This window comes from Buteo buteo, chromosome 7, assembly GCF_964188355.1.
Source record: "Buteo buteo chromosome 7, bButBut1.hap1.1, whole genome shotgun sequence".
Classification (NCBI taxonomy): domain Eukaryota; kingdom Metazoa; phylum Chordata; class Aves; order Accipitriformes; family Accipitridae; genus Buteo; species Buteo buteo.
The window spans coordinates 129810-144977 of record NC_134177.1 but is presented as its reverse complement, the minus strand read 5'-3'; the positions used below and the strand labels follow the sequence as shown (position 1 = coordinate 144977).

Below are 15168 nucleotides of genomic sequence, written 5' to 3'. Positions count from 1 at the left end.
TTTTCTTGTGCGCATGGCTTTTGCTTTACCTATTAAACTGCCTTTATCTCAACCCATGAGTTTTCTCGCTTTTACCCTTCCTTCTGTCCCTCATCCCACTGGGGGGGAGTGAGCGGCTGCGTGGAGCTGAGCTGCCGGCTGGGGTTCAACCGTGACACCTTGTCATCCCCAAGCGGGGGGGGCGTGGTCGCGGGGGGGCCCGGAGCTGCGCTGGGGAGCGCTCGCTGCTGCCGCCCTGCGACCGAAAGTCGGTACTGCAACTCGGGAGCTGCGCATGCGCGGTGACGGCCACATGCTCCACGCTGCCGTCCGCCGGCAACGGCAATGCGATACTGCGCTGCCTGCGGGGTGGTGCCGTCGCTCTCGCTGCTGCCACCTGGCGGCCGAAGTGCGGTACTGCAGTCCGGCGTTCGCGCGCCGCCTCTGACCCCTCCGGCGCGCCGTCGCCGGCCGGCGCATGCGCGGTCCCCGGGAGCACCGTGGCGGCGCGCAGGGCGCGGGTCTCGGCGGCACCGGGCGAGCGCCGGGACCGCGGGTGAGGCGAGCGATCCCCTCCGGCGGGGGCGGGGGCGGGGGGTGCCTCGGGGTGCCTCCTGCCCGCTGGCCGCCCGGGGCTGGCGGGACGGGAAGCTGCGACGCGGCCGCCGCAGCAGGCTCCCGGTCCGCCGGAGGCGAGCCGGGCCAGGGCAGCGCCGGGCGGTTCCCCGAGAGCTGATAGAAGGGAAGAGGGGACGGAGGCGGGCACCCCCCAGGCGCGGCCAGCGGGCGCCTCCCCGAGTCGCCGGAGCTCCCCCCGGCGCCTTCCCCCGGCCCCGCTCGGCCGGTGCGGCTGCCCTCAGCTCCAGCCCCTCCCCTGAAGCCTGTGCTGTAGCCGCAGGCAGCCCCCGAGCCCTGTCGTGAGGGCAGCAAGCTGGCCCTCCGATGTTCTCGAGTCTCCCTGAACGTGGGTGCCGTTAGCAGCGGCGCGGGGAACGAGCGGCGTCTGCGGAAGCCCCTGCGGAAGGAGGGGCTCCGGCGAGGGTCGAGCTACGGTAATAACGGTCACTGCTGCCTCTTTCCCTCTCCCAGAGGCCACGCTGTGAGTGCGGTTGTCCGTGTGTCCCCAGGGATGCCGTTGACTGCAGCAGCCTCAGGCTCATGCGGGCTGTCTCTGCCTGGCCTCCCTCTCCTCGCGGCATGGGAGCACAGAGGGACAGGCGGAGCGCTTGCTGGCTGTGGACGGGAGCTGCTGAAGCTGGAGAGGCCACAGAAAGGTAGCGAAGAAGAAACGGAAGGCCGGCCGGCAGCTGCCTCCTGCTGCAGGCAAGAGAGAGCCTGCCTCTCTGGGTGTGGGAGGATCCCTCCTCGTAGTCCGCAGCAGGTCAGGCTGCCAGGGTCTGTATGCATGACCAGCAGCGCGGTACGGCCACGTAGTGAGCGAGCGAGCGAGGCTACGTGTCTAGGGGGCCTCAACTCGTAAGAGCTGCGAGGCGCTCGCGTGTTCCGTTATGTGGAGGACAGCCAAGTGACTGGAGTTACAGAAGAGGAAGGGAGGAGAGAAGGAGAAAGAAGCGTCTGAACTGGCAAGGTCCCTCTGCCTTGCTTTCTTGCGCTACCTTTTCTGTCTGTCTTTCTCTGCCCGGTTCCCTCTCCCGCCCTTTCTGACTGTGTCCCCCTGTCCAGCTAGCTGTCACTGCTTTCTTTTTTCTGTTCCTCAGTATTTTTTTCTTTTTTCCGTATCTCTCTCCCACTGCCCATCGCAGTTGGTTTTTTTCCCCTCCGATGCTGGCCTGCCCTTTGTCCCTTTTGTCTGTCTCCTCTCTGTCCTTCTGTCATGCTCCCTGTGTCTATTTAATCCCTTCATCTCTGTCCTGCAGCCCGTCGCTAATTTTTTTTCCTCTTCCGTCCCTTTGTCCTGCTCCCTGTCCTTGTCTCTTTCCCTTGGTTCTGCCTCCCGTCCTTTTTTCCTTTCTTGCTCCATCTCTCTGTCCTGCTCCCTATCCCTCCCGCGCTCTCTCTGTTTCTGTGTCCTTCTCCTTGCCTTTCCCCACGTTGTCTGTCTTGTTGTTCCCTCTTTGGTTTTCTTGTTTTCCGGGTGGCTGGGCCTGGCTACCCGCGGGGGTGCTTCGGCTGGGAGGTTTGGGGTGGGGGCCTGGCCGTGCCAGTGATGGCGGGGAAATAAAGCCTGAAACGGCAGCCTGAAAGCCCCTGCCTGTGCTGGGGCTGCCCTGCAGAGGCGTGGGACCGGGCCCTCTGCAGGTCCCGAGCGCTCCCCGAAACTGCGCGTGGGGCCCCGGGGGTGCAGGGCTGTGGGGTGGCTATGCTCGGCGTCGCCCGTGGGCACTGCAGGGTCAGAAATGGAGAACAAGTTTTCTGTTCCTGGGGCTTGACAACAGGCTCGCGTGGCTGATTTGGGGGCTCGGAAACAGTCCGAGCTGCGCGGCTTTGGGCCCAGAAACAGAGGTCCGGCCCTGCGTGTTTGGGCCTTGAGAACAGGCTGAGCAGCCGGGTTTTTTGGCTCCCAAATGGGCCCCGAGTCAGCTGGTGTGGGGGCCAAAAGCGGGAGCCGGCTTGGCTGGTTTTGCAGGCGGGTGGGAGGGTGTTGGGGGCTGCGGGGGGAAGCGGGGGGCGGGCAGGGTGCGTGGTCCCTCCCCGGAGATGGGGGTCTGGTCGTGTCGGACGCCGAAGTTCGGGAGGCCAGCGCGCAGCCGGCCGAGCTCAACATCTGCGATGGTCTGTGGGGGGGAAAGGCGCTTTTCAGACCCCGCGTGCCCTCTTTGAGTCCAGCTCTTCTTTCTGCGCTGCTCAGAATAGTTATTAAGTAATTAATTGTCCAAACTTAACGAATATTTACTTGGTGTGTAACTCTGATGTTTAATCCTAATGCTCCAGTTCTGACAGCAGTTGATATGCAACCTTATGGAAAGCCCAGACCGTTGCACGTAGCTGGAGCTTGTAAGGAGAAGCAGCTGAAATCAGCCGGAGCTTCAGTGCGGAGCTGGGGCTTCAACGAGCCAGAACTGTAGCAAGCGGCAGCTGGAACGAGGCGGGGTGTCCGCTGTCTGGAGCGTGCATTAGCCAGAGGCAAAAGTACCTGCGGCTGTAACGAGCAGGGGGCGCGATTAGCTGGAGCGTCTTTTCGCTGGAGCGTCCGTCGGCCGGACTGCGCTCCCAGCACGGCGGAAGAGCGGCCGGGCGCAGGCAGGGCTGTCCGCAGCAAGCAGCTCCGAGCAGCGGGGAGGTGAGTTGTCCTTCTGCCAGCGGGGAGCCCGGCCTCTTCCCTCGGGCATGCAATCCACGCCACGCTCCTGTCTCTGCGTGGAGGGTGTCTCCCGGTCCATTCCCACGGGCAGAAGCGAGGTGGGGGTCCCCCGGCTCTCCTGGGGCAGCCTCCCCTGCGAGGGGGCGCGGGCGAGGTGTCGTCGTCCCCTCGGTACCGGGCAAAGGGGAGAGAAACCGGCTGGCGGGAGCTCCTGGGGTGCAGAGCCCTTCCGGCAGAATCCTCCCCTGTCTTTTCACCATTGGCTGGGTGTGACAAGCAGGTTCATTTCTTTGTCTCCTCCCAGCGTCACCTTCTGCGTCACACGAAGAAAATCCTGCGTGGTTAATTCCGCTTGCTGCTCAGGTAATTGCACGTATCGGGCTGGGGGAGCGGAGAGAAACACTTGCGAGTTCGAGGGCACTACAGATGCTCCACGTTAAACCCACAGGGAAGGCAAATTTGCTGCTAGTGCTGAAAAGCTGATGGAAAAATTGCTGTTAACAGATCGTGCCCTGTTCCTGAGCTGGTCCCGTGATGTGTTTTTGTTTCAGGTGAAAGAATGAAATTTCCTGTCTGGTAAATTCAGAGCTGCCTGTTAGCTTCTTTAGGGGGTCGAGTGTTTCTCTTCTCTCTGTTCATACTGATTTTATGGGCAAGTTGGAAATAGCCTTTTACTTTTTTATGTATAACTGAATTTTTAGGAATATGTGGTGTCCCTGTAGTTCGTTTTCGAGCACCTAGATGCCAGTAGAAATGTAATGAGTGAAACATGATGGGAACTGGTACTTGATTTTTATTTGGTTGGTTTTTTTTTTTCCCCTTCCCCATTAAGAGTGTTGATGGCATGTTGTCCCGTGGCACAATCCCCATTCCGTTCAGCGGAGTCTTCAGTCTAGGACTTTTAAGTGAAAAAGTTTGTCCTTCCAAAAAGGGACTAATCATTCCTAGGACCGAGGCACAGACTTGCAAGGAGAGTCGCTTAAGTACGTGATCGGAATGAAAGCCAACTTTCAGCTGATGTTGCTGCTGTTGGTCTTTGCTTTCATTGATTTCTCCACCACTCCCTCGTGGTTGGGAGCTCTGAATCGTAATGTTTTTCAGTCTCTAACACGTTTCCACCCCACCCCTCAAAAAAAGGAGAGGCAGTGTCTGAAAGTTAATTAGTTTCCTCACAAATGCGTGAGTAAATAAAATTTGAGTTATGATGATTAAAACCATAGAAATGACACCAGTCTTGCAGATCTGGACTATTTCTGAACAGGCATTCATCACACGCAAAAGTCATCAGGGTACGGATCACCTGCGCTTCATGCTCTGACAAGACAAAATGCTGAGGCAGGGATGAGCTCTGAAAGAAGAAGGGGAAAAAAAAAAAAAAGAAGGATAGAGGGTCACGGTTTTGTTTTGTTGTTGTTTGTTCTTCGAGAGTGCAATATTGACTGGTGCCAGCCTGCAGAGCTCTTCTGCTGCCTGACCTCTCCTTCTCTTTCATGGCTGTAATTGTCGTTTGGATAATTGTAGAAGAGCAAGTAAGTTATTTGCCTCTGTGAATGTGCTGGTAATACCAGGAAGGCAAATGCTTGAACCGGTAGTGAATAACTGGGCTACGAGTAGAATTTCTGAAGGAGGAACAGCAGCAGCAACAGGAAGCAAATAGCAAGTGACCAAAAACTTGCGTGTGTCAAACGCATCAAAGCTTTCTTGCCGAATGTTGTTTGGCAATATGTTCCAAATGGCTTTTTTTGGTAAACGTAAATTTTCAGGAAGTTCAGGGCTGCGTGTGGCAAAACGTGTCCCTCTGCGTACGCGTCCTGCTACGTAAATAGTGTGGGTCAGTGGCAAGTCCAGCGGCAGGGCTGCTGTTCCCTGCTCTCGACGTTGCCGTAGTAGTGTTGCGGTATTTAGACCTTAACGGACGGGCTGAGGAATGGAAGGAGAATGCCCGTTTTCTGTAAGGGCTCAGAATGCCGACCCTTTTCTCTGCCTGCCGCTCCCCTGTGCGTGAGATGAAGCTGTTTTATTTTTCTCCCTTGTTCCTGGTCTAAATATTTCTGGGGCTGTTGCTGCTGTGGGTTTGCAATTGGTGTTACTGCGTTTTTGTAGCGTTGTGGCGATGGGTCGTTTCTGCTGTGGCGAAGCGTCGAGATACGGTTTTCGGTTTAAAGCGTCAGAAACTACGTTCACCGGAACCGGTAACTCGGGGCGTAGGGGAAACCGATCTGGCGCGTGCAGCTGTGCTCGCAGGGATGCTTGGTGGCTCCTCATCAAAACGGCAGGGTGCGTGCGTGGACATCCGTAGGGTTGCGCTCTGGGTCCGAGAGCGTTAACGTATTTTTGCTGTTGGAAGATGGAATGGAGCGTGTGCCTGTTAAATCTCAGGGCGGTCAAAAGCTAGGAGGGACCCTGAGCGGGTTTGGTGGCACAACTGCGGTTTTAAAAGATCTTGCCCGTTTGGAGCAACGGCCTGGAAAAAATGATTCCTTTTTTGCAACGAAGCAGTTCACAAGGACAGATGTGTTGCTGTGCTCTTTAGCAAAAATACTCACCTTGGGACGTATAGGGTGATGGAGCCTCGGCTATACTAAGGCTTGAGAAAATGTAGGTAGGTCTCTATGTCTGTCACCTGCGTGTATCTAGGAAAGTGAGTTCTAGTGAAAGTAAAGTTGCCAGTGAGTCAAAAAAGAAAGGAAAAAAAAAAGAAGGCACGGTTGTCTGAAAAATGCAAAAGCTCTAGTGGCCCGTGTCAACAACTGTACCGAAGATGACTCAAAAATAGTTTTTCCTCCGCTCAGTCGTACTGTCTTCACAAACCTTCACAAAAAAAAAAAAAAGGCAGCTTTGGATTCCTACCCAGCTTTGTGCTAATGTTTTTTTTTCTTCTCTCAGCTGGATGTCAGCTGGCACCGTTTCGCCGTGGTTGCCCTTTCTTCTGCCGTGAAGGTACGAGACAGACGGAAAGATTCCGTAGTGGCCTGCAAGTACAAGGTACGCCTACGATGTGTGTCTGCGTTTTTCCAAAGGTACTTGCGGTACGGACTTTAACGTTGAGAGTGTGCCAACTCTCCTTCTACTTTTTTTTTACATGAAATATTTTAACACAAATACTAAAAATAAGTTCTGTTCTGGAGCATGTTACACCTATACAAAGTTTACTTCCCTCAGTTTATCTTCTCTTCCTGAAAGCATAATCTTCTGTTTCTGTGTGCTTGCTAGTAAATGATACTGTGAAACTAATTTTGTACTAAAAGAGGGAAGAAACTGTTCGTAAGAGTTCAGCTGTTCAGAAGAAACAGACTTTGTTTTAATGATAAAACCTTTATGCTTTTACAGTCAATGATTTTTTTTTTTTAAATATCTTCTAGTAGTACTCAAAAACGTTACGGAGATAATTAGCATCTGTACTAAAAGCAGTCAAGGTCAAAGAAGAGATGCGGGCAAAACAGGACAAATGGGCGTCGCGTCTGTGTGTTTTCCAGGCTTTCCCAGGAAGCATTAGCAGCCTTGTAACTAGTGACAGTGAGTCCTGAGGTGGTTTTGATGAGTTACTGCTTCAGTAATGTATTTTTTCCTTTAACCTACAGTGTGTAATTTTGACTTCAGTTGGAAAGAGATTTTCCAAAATGGAAGTCTTTCTCTCTCAAAGAAATTTTGTTTTATGAACTTCCCATCAGAGTGGATCTTCAGAGGTGATCAACTTGACAGTAGAAGTCATCAGTAACGAGACTTTTCACTCTCTTTAAAAAAAAGAGGAAAAAAAAAAACAAGTCAATTTCCTTCCAAAGACCCAAGCACAGCCCATCTTCCTAAAGTTGATGGCATCACTGGTCTTTGGTTTCTCAGTTGTAACAGTCAAGATAACATGAAAATGTGTTGCTCTGCATGCTTCAGTACTGCCAAAAGCATTGGGGAATCTGCCAGTCCTTTTTGTTTGTCTGAGGTATTGCAGCGCTGGGGATTTTACAAATTGACTTGCATTGTTTAAACTGTAACTGCCAAATAGCTGTAGTATATGATTTGTTAGGTGTATGTAAGCAGTTAGGTATTTGTCTAAACATTTAAAAACAGAGGCAACTGAATGTTATGGGGTTTTTTTCCTGATGTTTTGACGGAGTGCTCTGACGTACTTTCTTTCTGTCTGGCTTTCAATGGTGCGTTTCCCTGGCAGTTCAGTAGCACCTCTCTTGGGCAGCTCAGCTGGCCAGGTGTCCCTCCGCGTTCTGTAACACGCACAAAAACCTCTAGTCCCGTTATAACTGTGTACTTTGGAGAGAGATAATTTAATGGTATGAATTCAGAGCTGTGCAAGTTAAGGTAATGGAAAAGGAAAATCAAATACTTTTATAGTATAAGTATTTTTATTGGATGTATATAAACATGGGCACACCTTTTTAGTGTAAAGTGAATGATTGAGATTTATTCTTTATTTTTCATTTTGCTCTTTGAAGTTTTCCACTTCACTTTCAGCTTTATTCACCAAACAAGCAAGATGCAAAGCAGCAGCCGCAGCAGCAGCGCAAGGGCTGTAGCTGTTGCGGCGGATCCGTAAGCGTAGATTCTGATTGTGTACGACCTCGTCCCGCAGCCTCCCAGGGTTATCTCCCTGCAGCAGTGCTGTAAGGAAGGGAGGAGACGTTTTCCAACACCAGCGAGAGTGTTTACTTGTATGCTAAGAAGGTGTTCAAAATGGTATCGATTAGCCTAAGTGCTGATTTTAAGTGTTCAAATCGCTCTTAACTTTTAAAGGAGGCGGTGTATTTTGAGCTGACCTGTTTACCTGGAATCCTGCTTTAGCTCAGCGACTCTTCTTGTGCACCCCCAGCCTCTGCTGGCAGGGCGGTATGAGAAGCTGGAAGGTCCCTGACTTAGTCTAAATGCTGCTTAGCAACAACTACAGCATCGGTGTGTTGTCAACATTGTTCTCATTCTAAATCCAAAATGGCCCTGTACCAGCTACTCAGAAGAAAATTAACTTTATTCCAGCCGAAACCAGGACAACCCCAAACCCCCTGATTCTGGGTCTGCAACGGAAAAAAAACAAACAAATTTGGGACTCCTGGGAAAGCCAAATCCGCCTGGATTGGTGCAGCTGGAAAGCAAAAAAACCACCCCATTTTCAGGCACAAAACCACAACCAAAAGATCACCCCTTTTTATGTTGTGGAAAAGCACTGAAACACACCCCAAACTGAGTATTTTGAAAAAGCAGAAAACTCCCCAGTTTGGGGAAGATTGGGGGTGAAGCACAGGCAGTTTGAGGGGCGTTGCTGGGGGTCCTCCCAGCGTGGATTATCTGGTGTGGATGCTCTGTTGTGGGTTATCCCAGGCGAGTTACCTGCTGTGGATCATCCTGGGTGGACTCCCTGGGGTAGGTCATCCCCACCTGTGTCCCCCCATGCACCTTTGTACCCTCACCTACCCCCCCCCCCGTGTGTGTTTCTCCCCCATATGCCCCCTGCTGCTCCAGCCCGCCCCCTTCACCCATGCGAGTTTTTAACCCACGCGAGTTGTTTCCCCCCGCATCCCCTGCTCTTCTGTCTCCTGTCCCGTCCTCCCCGTCGTCCCCCCCGCTTCCTTTCCCTCCTCCATATTCACCACCACCACCACCACCCCCCCCATCATCCGTCAGGCTCCAGACCCCTGGCATACTGCCTGCACCCCATTCTCTGTCATTTTTTCTTCTTCTTTTCCTTGCAAGTTGTTGTTGTTGTTGTTGTTTCTTTTTAATGATTAGACTGTTTTCGTTTCAAGCCACGAGTTTTCTCACTTTCGCCCTTCCGATTGTCTCCCCGTCCCACTGGGGGCGGGGGAGCGAGTGAGCGGTCGCGTGGGGCTTTGTTGCTGGCTGGCGTTAAACCACGACACGAGGTGAGTTGCAAGCCCTGCCTGGCTAACGCTGGAGGCTCTCTATGTTCGTCCTGCCATCTTGACGGGCCGTCCTTGTTCTTCATTGCCGCTTTCTAGCGAGCGCCTCTCGCTCTGTAAGCGGCAGTACTGGGGCCGTGCAGGTACTGCCTGTTGCAGGCAGCAAAGGGCAATTGTGTCGCTTGCCGGCGGGAGCGGCAAGGAGTGCGGAGCCATGCTGCTGTAGGGAGCAAAGATGGAACCTCGAGGGCTCTACGGTCATCTGCTGAGGACTACTAATATCCCGACAGGCCTCTTTGCTATCCCTGCTTCACGGCTGATTCCTTTGCACGCCGGAGGGCGGGGCGGTAAGTAACACCGTGCAGCGTCTCTTCGATAAGAGACAAGCCCCACACAAGAAGCCTTGCGTGCGCGCAGGATTGGGAGAGCAGAGTTCTGACGGCACGGAGGTGAGGAAAGGTGCGCCCACCCCAACCGAGCCCCAGGGTCGCCAGGGTATCGCTCGCTTGCAGGTGGGCCGCTGGCATCTGGTGCGCTGGGACGCGGCGTTTCCTGCTGGACAGAGCTGCCCCTCTGGCACAGAGCAGCTTTGGGTCTCTTGTGGCCTGCCTTCAGGCTGCCAGCTGCACCAGGCGTTATTTTTTGTTTTTAAAATCTGTCGCCAGCATCTGTTGACTGGCTGCTGTCACTCCCGCAACCCTGATGCCACATGCAGAGGGATACAGCAGTCCCTGGGGGCTTGGTCCAGGGGACCAACCCCCTCCCCCCTGCCGTTTGCAGGCTCCCTGTGCTGCTTCTCCTCTCTAGATAAGGGGGTGGGGGGGCAGGGACAGAAGCGACCAACCGACTTGTCTGTTCTTTGCACTTGACTGCTGTAAACGCTCCAGCCACTCGGGTGCTTTTTGGAACGGAGGCGCTGAAGATGGCTGCCGGGGCTGCGAGTGGGGAAAGGGCAGGGCAACGTAAGCCCTGTGCCCCCAGTAAGTAGTTGCCGCCTGTGTCTGGTCTCTCCTGGGCTGAGCTGTCAGTCATCCCTCGTGCAGCCGCTGCTCCGAAGAGGATCGTTGTGGGGATGCTGCTGCCCGGCGACCAAAATTGGGTCCTACAGTTCGGAGGCTGCAAAGGCGCGGTGGTGCCCCTGTAACGGCACGCGTGGTCCAATGGTAACGGCAGTGCGGCACGGGGGGAGAGTGCCGGCGCGCTCGTTGCTTGCTGCCGGTAAGGAAACGCCGGTGCCGCCCCACGTGCGCGGTGTGGGCGGGCGCTCAGCGGGCAAAGCGCGGAACAGCAGCGCCGGAGCCGCACAGGTGCGCAGCAGCGCCGCCGCGTCGGGTGCTGCCGCCTTGTGGGCAAAGTGTGGTACTGCAGTCCGGCGTTCGCGCGCCGCCTCTGACCCCTCCGGCGCGCTGTCGACGGCCGGCGCATGCGCGGCGCCCAGGAGCAGCGTGGCGGCGCGCAGGGCGCGGGTCTCGGCGGCACCAGGCGAGCGCCGGGACCGCGGGCGAGGCGAGCGATCCGCTCCGGCGAGGGGTGCCTCCTGGCCGCCCGGGGCTGGCGGGACGGGAAGCTGCGACGCGGCCGCCACGGCAGGCTCCCGGTCCGCTGGAGGCGAGCCGGGCCAGGGCAGCGCCGGGCAGTTCCCCGAGAGCCGATAGAAGGGAAGAGGGGACGGAGGCGGGCACCCCCCAGGCGCGGCCAACGGGCGCCTCCCCGAGTCGCCGGAGCTCCGATACGGCGTCGCGGCAACCGCGCATGCGCGGCGGCGCTCCTGGCGTTGCCCAGCAAGCGGAGGGCTTTACGGCAGCTCGGGATCCGCGCATGCGCGGTGCGCGTTTAACGGCGCTCGCCGCTGTTGCCTGGCAACCAAAGCGCGACACGACGCCTCGGCCACCGCGCATGCGCAGCGACGCGGTTTACGGCGCTCGTACTGTTGCCCGGCAACCGAAACGCGTTACGGCAGCTCTGCAACTGCGCATGCGCGTTGCGCCTTTTACGACGATCGCCGCTGTTGCGTGGCAACCAAAGCGCGACACGACGCCTCGGCCAACGCGCATGCGCGGCTGCGCGGTTTACGGCGCTCCTGCTGTTGCCTAGCAACCGGAACACGTTACGACCGCTCGGCAATCGCGCACGCGCGGTGCCCATTTGCGGCGCTCACCGCTGTTGCCTGGCAACCGAAGCGCGACACGGCGCCGAGGAACCGCGCATGCGCGGGGCACGGTTTACGGCGCTCCTGCTGTTGCCCAGCAACCGGAACACGTTACGGCCCCTCGACAACTGCGCATGCGCGTTGCGCCTTTTACGGCGCTCGCCGCTGTTGCCTGGAAACCGAAGCGCGACACAGCGGCGCAGTTTAAAGCGCTCCTGGTGTTGCCCAGCAACGGAGACGCGTTACAGCAGCTCGGCAACTGCGCATGCGCGTTGCGCCTTTTACGACGCTCGCCGCTGTTGCCTGGCAACCAAAGCGCGACACGACGCCTCGGCCACCGCGCATGCGCGGCTGCGCGGTTTACGGCGCTCCTGCTGTTGCCTAGCAACCGGAACACGTTACGACCGCTCGGCAATCGCGCATGCGCGGTGCCCATTTGCGGCGCTCACCGCTGTTGCCTGGCAACCGAAGCGCGACACGGCGCTGCGGTAAACGCACATGCGCGGCGGCGCGGTTTACGGCGCTCCTGCTGTTGCCTAGCAACCCGAACACGTTACGACCGCTTGGCAACCGCGCATGCGCGATGCACTTTTTGCGGCCCTCGCCGCTGTTGCCTGGCAACCGAAGCGCGACACGGCGCCGAGGAACCGCGCATGCGCGGGGCGCGGTTTACGGCGCTCCTGCTGTTGCCCAGCAACCGGAACACGTTACGGCCCCTCGACAACTGCGCATGCGCGTTGCGCCTTTTACGGCGCTCGCCGCTGTTGCCTGGAAACCGAAGCGCGACACAGCGGCGCAGTTTAAAGCGCTCCTGGTGTTGCCCAGCAACGGAGACGCGTTACGGCAGCTCGGGATCCGCGCATGCGCGGTGCGCCTTTTACGGCGCTCGCCGCTGTTGCCTGGCAACCAAAGCGCGACACGACGCCTCGGCCACCGCGCATGCGCAGCGACGCGGTTTACGGCGCTCGTACTGTTGCCCGGCAACCGAAACGCGTTACGGCAGCTCGGCAACCGCGCATGCGCGTTGCGCCTTCTACAACGCTCGCCGCTGTTGTCTGGCAACCAAAGCGCGGCACGACGCCTCGGCCACTGCGCATGCGCGGCTGCGCGGTTTACGGCGCTCCTGCTGTTGCCTGGCAACCGAAACGCGGCAATCGCGTTCGGGAGCCGCGCATGCGCGTTGGCGGCTTTTGCCGCCCTCCTGCTGTTGCCTGGCAACCAACACGCCGTACAGCAGCTCGGGAGCCGCGCATGCGCGGTAGCGGCGCGTTTCGCCAGCGCTCTCTTCCGCCACCTATTGAACAGAGTTCGGTACTGCAGCTGGGGTGCCGCCCATGCGCGCTGGCGCGTTGTGCCAAGCGCTCGCCGCTGCCACCCCGCGACCAATGTTCGGTACTGCAGCTCGGAGGCTGCGAGTGCGCGGGGCTGCCCCGGTCCTGCACGTGCCGTCCGACGGTAACGGCAATGCGGCACCGGCGGGAGGTGCCGCCGCGCTCGTTGCTTCCTCCCGGTGAGGAAACGCCGCCGGCAAGGAAAGCTGGCACGGGCTGTCTCTGCCCGGCCTCCCTCGCCTCGCGGCGCAGGAGCACGAAGGGACAGGCGGGGCGCTTACCGGCTGCGGGCAGGAGCTGCTGCGGCTGAAGCTGGAGAGGCCACAGAAAGGTAGAGAAGAAGAAATGGAAGGCCGGCCAGCTGGCCGGCCGGCAGCTGCCTCCCGCTGCAGGCAAGAGAGAGCCTGCCTCTCCGCGTGTGGAAGGATCCCTCTTTGTTGTCCGCAGCAGGTCAGACCGCCGAGGTGCGCCGCAGGGTCCGTATGCAGCACCGACGGTGCGGTACGGCCACGTAGTGTGCGAGCGAGCGAGGCTCCGTGCCTAGGAAGCCTCGTCTTGCAAGACCTATGAGACACATGTTCTCCTAGGGGGAGGACGGCCGTGCCGCCGGAGTTACAGAAGAGGAGGGGAGCAGGAGAGGAGCAGAAAGAAGCGTCTGAACTGGCAAATTCTCCTGGCAGCGCCAAGAACAAGAGCTGTGGTGAGCCCCGGGCCCTCGGGGCCCTGACTCCCCTCTTCTGCGTTCTGGTCCCTCCCTGCCCCTCCCCTGGTCCCCTCTCTTTCCCACACCACTGCCTTTTTTTTTTCTTTTTTCTTTTTTTTTTTTTTTGTTCTTTTTCTTTCCTCCCTTGTACCTCTGATACTGAAAAGCCGGTCGAAGAAACTCCCTAAGACTCATTTTGGAGTTTTAGAAAGCAGGCATTCTTCATTGCAGCGCTGGATGCACGGGGGATAGTTCCATCTAGCGTGCATGCCACAGCTTTAGCACAAACAGGTTATATAGAATAAGTAATTGCACGTTAATCAGATTAGAATACATATATGTAAAAACGATGGCAACCGATTATCATAGTACTGCCTACGTCCGATCACGCGCAATGAAGGATCCATTTGAGTCGAAGGGCTGCTTTTGCGACCACCGACCCATTTGAAGTTCTTGCTGGCTGTCCTTGAAGTCTTTATTCTTGTCCTTGTTCTTTGATCTTGAAGCTTAACGCAGTTTCAATCACATGTGGTCAGTTTCAGCATTGTTCTCATCTAGCGTACAGGAACATCTAGTCATAAGAGCAAAGAACTGCAAAACTTAGGAGTACCTACCTCTGCTAGTCGATTGCTTGGCTATACTTTTGTCTGTTGTTTCAATGGTAGTGTTAGTATAAGATTTCTAATAATTATTTACCAAATCTCACTTTTGCAGTCACCTAGCAGCAAACCAGTTTCCACAGCTGGTACAAAATATTAAAACCATCCCAATATTTAGACGTGCCATACAGAATGTATGGAAGTAGGCTATCAGAGGTGTCTGAGGGGCAGGGGGAGCGCCGGGGGGCGCCCCGAGCCCCGGAGCAGACTCGCTGGCGGGACTCGATAGGCACGCGACTGACCGAATAAACGCTGGCCGTCCGTACTCTTTGCCCTCCGGGCTGCGTTTGCGCTCCCTTTGCACGGGGCGAGGGGCCGTGAGGGAGCCCAGGGGAGGAGGAGGAGGCGAGGCGCTGGGGGGGTCGGGCCGTGCCCCCCTGTTCCTGCTGGGCTCCAGCTGTTGCAAATATTCTGGTAAAGAAATCAAAATTTAATCACATAGAAGAGTTAGGTTTGATTAAGAAGTAAAATTGTGAAGCATAACGTATAGGATTGTCAAGTTTGAAACGTAGCCATAGAAACTTTAGGAGGAGCTGTGTTACGCGTGACTCTAGGAACCTTAATATTGTTAAAGTTTGAAAGAGCTAACCCTAGAAACCTCACCAGGAAGTTACTGGCTTTTCTACGTTCTGTTTCAGGAAACTAAGGAAACCGTCGTGGACACCAGTTTGCTGCTTGGAAACCCCCTTACCCTTCCCATCTCGATTTGAGTATCGAAGATGCCAGTCAGCAGAGCTAAGTGTAACTGACCAATGATTGTTTTTAAATAAGAATATTGATAAGGTTATATAATCAAAGGACCGATCATTATAAAGGTTAAATTTAAGAACGAGCATAGTATGCATTTTTACAGAAGGAGCTTAGGTAACAATGACCTGACAAAAAAAGTCTGTGAAAACTGATGGATTTTGATACTGAGTGGGACATGCCTTTGGAGGAGCGATCCCCCGTGTCCCCAGCACTGCGATAAACGAAGTGCCCGCTTCTTAACTTCACGTTGGTGTTAAGGAGTTTTATTCTGGATTTTGGTAACGGTTTTGGCGACCCAGATGGGACCTTGCGAGTGAGACTGGACGAGATCGAGTGTCGATCGAACTCCGGCCGGCACCGAGGTATTCTCGGGGAGAACCATCACCCTCGACTCGCAAAGCTCCTCGCAGCGTTCCCTGGAAAAAAGGTAAGGCGTCACTGCTTTGGAATTTGTTTGGAAAGCCTGCCCGTGAG

General features: G+C 56.0%; 1 long non-coding RNA gene across 2 annotated transcripts; it reads left to right on the top strand.

Annotated features, from left to right (window-relative positions):
* The first annotated feature begins 467 nt into the window (after positions 1-467).
* LOC142032501 (uncharacterized) lies at positions 468-8882 on the top strand. Of its 2 annotated transcripts, XR_012650851.1 has the most exons (5): positions 468-1031; positions 1107-1567; positions 2872-3220; positions 3546-3604; positions 6128-8882. It is a non-coding gene; the product is annotated as an uncharacterized LOC142032501 (long non-coding RNA). The 2 variants fall into 2 exon arrangements; XR_012650850.1 differs by having other exon boundaries at positions 468-1567.
* The last annotated feature ends 6286 nt before the right edge of the window (positions 8883-15168 follow it).